Here is a 4,953-nt window from a genome sequence, read left to right on the forward strand (position 1 = left end):
ATCTTAACTTGACAAAAAAGCATGTTTACCAAAATGTCCAACTATTCCTTTAAAGTGACTTCAAACTTGCATGCCCTTGAATTCAAATTATAAGCAAAAACATTGCCCTTATATTAATATAGACGTTAACTTGATCACAGAAATTACTGCCTGTCCTGCTGGCGCTGCCTATGGTTCTCTGTCCCCTGTGACCTACCTCAGTAGTTTCCCAATTTCCTGGAGGCAAAACTGAAACTGACTGCAACAACAACAACAACAATAACATGGCTCCCAAGGCCCTGCTGGAAAGCAAGGTGGGCAAAGTCGCAGGGTGTTGGAGGAGCGAGGGTTTGTGGACGGCCGATAAGCAGAAAGGCCATGCCGGGGGTCAGCACATAACCACGGCATACAGTCAGATCTTGATTAAGATAGGAGATGGTGGGCCAGTGTGATAAGAGCCGACTGAACCTAGTGATGTGATATCAGTGATGGGACACCAGCTGCAGCTGCTACTTTCCCCAACCAGCAGACTCAGGGTTTGACCAAAGTTGAACTTTTTTACAGTTCCTGTATTTTAGTATTACAACAATTCATCATTGTAGTAAGCTTTCTGTTTTACAGAATACCAAAGTATTTGTCTTCACTTTGTTTGAATTAGTATTTTCTTTAATCTCTTCAAGACAGGAATCCCTTCATTATGTAATTTTCCATGGCTGTTGCAAGGCAAAAAAATGAGCGCAGTAGATATTAATGAACACATTTATTCAGAAAAGTAAACTATTTTGGTATTTCATCAAAGAGTCTTATAGTATCAGATCATTGCAGCTCAACGTTTCCTCACAAAAGGAATGCAACAGTGCTTGTTCTCTCCACTAAGACAGTGCATCAATAGACATTTGATATCAAGATAAGAAAACAGGTCAAGTAAGAGAAACAACATCCTTGGTTGCAGTTTGTTTGCCAGCAGCTTTCCTGCAGGGCTCCACTGTATTTTCCCATAAACTGTTCACTCCATTAACACACCAGGCAGTGCTCTGGCCTGCACCCCCACTCTTTTGGCTCTCCTCTTCTCCTCCATTTCCAGAGTGATGCTCTGTACTTGACCATCTGGGTAGACCTGCTTAAAAAGGACTTGCTTGTTCAACTGTTCCCAAGCAGGATGTGACTGACATAACAGTAAGCAGTATAATGATATTGAAAACAGTATATTATTATGCTGACTTTGCAAATACTCAGATGAAACGTGTGCTTAATTTGTGATATCAAAACCCAGATCAGTTCCCCGGGTTGCAATTGCCGAAATAAGTGATTTTTGCAGTTAAATTCATTCAGCTCCACATCAAACATTTGAAAGTTTTGCAAAGCATTAGCATATTTCCCTAAATCTCTTAACAGCCTCAGTGCCAAGCACACTTAATTCTCCGTTGTCCATTTTTATGAAATGCCTTACCCTTATAACATTTGATTGGTAGCCAAGAGACCTATTAAAACTTCTTGTTAATGCAATATTAACACATTATACAAGCCCACACACTGCACTGGAGGCATGCATGCTTACTACAAATAGGTACTGATGCAATGGAGACACATGACCTGACAAGCACAGAAAAGCATTTTACTAATTTCACATCAAATTTAGATGGAAAAAAGACAAGTTGTTATTTTCATAATGCTCTCCTCCTTCCTTTAATATAGCATGAAAAGAAATAATGGTAGGGACATTAAAATATCCCTAGTTCTTATTTTCTATTCTGGACAGATATTGCATATCAATATCTTTTAACCTTTGTTTAAAGCTGGAGGTTTCAGTGTCATTTCATATTGCAGTAATCTAACTGATTAGTACCCAGTATTGTCCATTCTCTCACAGCCAGCACTATAGCTATACAGTATGTTTGCCAGAGCTATTTCATACACAATTGGACTGCTATTTAATAGCCCGTGAAACAGAGACAGACAGAAAGGTGGAAAATCCCCAGTATTTTAAATTATCCTTGAATATTAGAGCATTATGACTTTGTTGTAACGTTGACTTCTCTTTAACCATCGCCATCAATCCCCCAGCTATAAGCAATGAGCCATTCACCATTATGCAGCTTGTTAGCAATGTCCAGGCTGTGTAATTACCTGTGTCAACAGCAATGATTGTCTTCAGTGACAGATTATTCATCACTTCATAATTGTAGAGGTTGAAAGAAAGATTGTAAGCTCTACTAACAGAGCCTTGAACAAAAATATTCATGCTCACCCACTTTTCCTGGTTGCACAATTTAGACAAGATCAAGTTTGTTCATGTCTACAGAGTCCTGTAAACTGCAGTCCTGATGAAACAAACAAATATAAGGGTTTCATTTCAAGACTATGGGAATAGTTTAAAAAAATCATGATTTCAGTACTACAGTATTTCCTAATATGATTGCTTTTCTTGTCTCTTTCAGCTGTTGTTTGCCCAATTCCCACATATGAATAGACAATAAAACCTCTCATACCTACAGGTAGGTTTATTAGATCACTGCTGGCCTGCAGGGCTGAATGATTATATTCAAAAGGAATTTAAGCAGTTTGATGAGAGTCAAATCCCATGTGCCAGCACACAGCCAATGAAGGCAGCTTTCAGATCAAAGAGCTTTAAAGGGTGTTTAGAAATTAACATTTGCCATATTTTTTGTATGTGAGGGAAATTACAATTATCTGCTGCCTGTTGAATGTTTTCTTAGTGTAAGGCAATGCTTCAGAGAATGGCAAGATTGTCACAGAAAAAACAAAAAAAAGTGGTCAGATCCGTCATCCCAGCAGACAGGTGCAAAGGAAGTAAGCCCCCCCAGGCAAGAAACATTGATAAAAGTTATGAATGAACAAAAGGACAACTGTGTATTAATTAAATGCCAAGGGCAAGGTCTCTGAGGTTGATGGAATACTCTGTGACGTGTGAGGCTGTATGTACAAATATGATCGCTGGACTTCATTACATGTATCTCTCAGCCCAACAAGCTCTGAGGTCCATTTGCAAATGATTTACTGAATATTACAATAAAACTCTGAAAGACAACTGCTCTCTGTGAATTCATCTTTTACTAAGAGGAATAATTTCCATGACATTGTATGTGACATTATATTCAGAAATATTTTAGTAAAATATTAGGTTATTTGCTGAAATCAGTTCACCTGAATTTATTCATTGGCTATTTTTGCTTGCATTGTAGTTTTTTGATTCAGCACATTACAGCTAACCAACTAAATCATAGGAATGCGCAGCAGATTCTGTGACGGTGTTAATATATTACATTTCCTCACAGTAGGGACACTGTAACGCCATGGATCCAAGAAGTGGCTCCCAGGGGGCCCCTGCAGTAAATCTTCTGTATAGCTTTCTCTACTTGTAGCATCAAAGCAAACCTTCATGAATATTCTGAAATAATTATTCTGTTCTCCCAGCCATGCATAGACATGCATTTTTGCAACAAGTAACACATAACAACAACATATTTTCAGGTATGTTCAGGTGTGAGACAAACCCAGACCTGCCTGTACAGCAGTGGGGGATACAGTTTGGACTGAAGAGGGTGAGGCAGCTGTGTTTGTGTGTTTGTGTGTGTGTGTGTGTGTTGTTTGGCGGGAACATCATCATCATCATCCCGACCCGACAGAGAGTCGGGTTGCATCACAGTTGCCAAGTCCACTTATTATAAGCGACTTTGGGCTTGTTTTTCTGTGAAGTCGCTTAAAGGTTCAGTGTGTAGAATTTAGTGGCGTCTAGTGGAATGGACTTGGCAGACATTAAATATAATATTTATATGTATGTTTTAGTTAGTGTGTAAAAAAACTAATGTATAATCACCTGAAAATAAGAATTGTTGTGTTTTCGTTAGCTTAGAATGAGCCCTTTGTATCTATATAGAGAGTGGGTCCTCTTCCACGGAGCCCGCCATGTTGCATCGCCATTCTACAGTAGCCCAGAATGGACAAAGCAAACGCTTCCTCTGGAGAGGGCTTTTCATGTTTTTCGCAAGTTTTGCAACCACCGTAGGTTCTACATGCTTGAAAGGGAGAGGTGAGGGTGAGGATTGCAATCTGCAACCCTCACCACTAGATACCACTAAATCCTACACGCTGGTCCTTTAAATAACGTTTGACTGAGCTCCATCTAAATTCTCAAATATCACTGCCTGCTGTCAGAACCACACATGTCCTAGCTGACATTAAAATTCTTAGCTGCACCCCGGTGGTTCACCGGTTAGTGTGCGTGCCATTTAACGTTAGGCTGAGTCACAGGCGCAGTGGCTTGGGTTCGATTCTGACTCAGACCCTTTGCTGCATGTCATTCCCTCTCTCTATATCCCATCCTTCCTCTCTCTCTCCGCTGTACCTATTATTAAGGTGTGTGTGTGTGTGTGTGTGTGATTTATGTGTCAAAGGGGAACAGAGCTGAGGACAAGAGACAAGTTTTTTTTTCATATATTAATGGAGATGGCCAGTCAAAGGCCCAGTATGTGTAATTTTTTTTAATGATTGTTTAAAAGGCCAACATGATATCTTTGTTTTGCCGTCGTTGATATAAGTACTTGGTCAGTTTGTTATATGCAACTTTTAACTTTCATTTTCATTCATTAATTTATTCATTCCTCATTTTTTAGTTGGCCAGGTGATTTTGTTCAACTTTTTAGAGTTAAAAAGAAAAATGTAAAATTACAAGTTACAGTATTTTTGAAATGGTTGCTTATGAAATGCAAAATAAATTTATACATATATATATATATATATATACACACACATATATACATATATATACACACACACACACACACACACACACACATATATATATATATATATATATATATATACATATATAGATCAACTGGCCTCTCTCTCTCTCACATTGTGGTAGGCGAGGTCGCCTGTTTTGGGCTTTTTTTTTTTTGAAGTGCCAAGTCCCTTTTTCTGGGCTTATTTCCACAGACCTGGTTGCTTGAT

The sequence above is a fragment of the Thunnus maccoyii genome, chromosome 22 (genome assembly GCF_910596095.1).
Source record: "Thunnus maccoyii chromosome 22, fThuMac1.1, whole genome shotgun sequence".
Classification (NCBI taxonomy): domain Eukaryota; kingdom Metazoa; phylum Chordata; class Actinopteri; order Scombriformes; family Scombridae; genus Thunnus; species Thunnus maccoyii.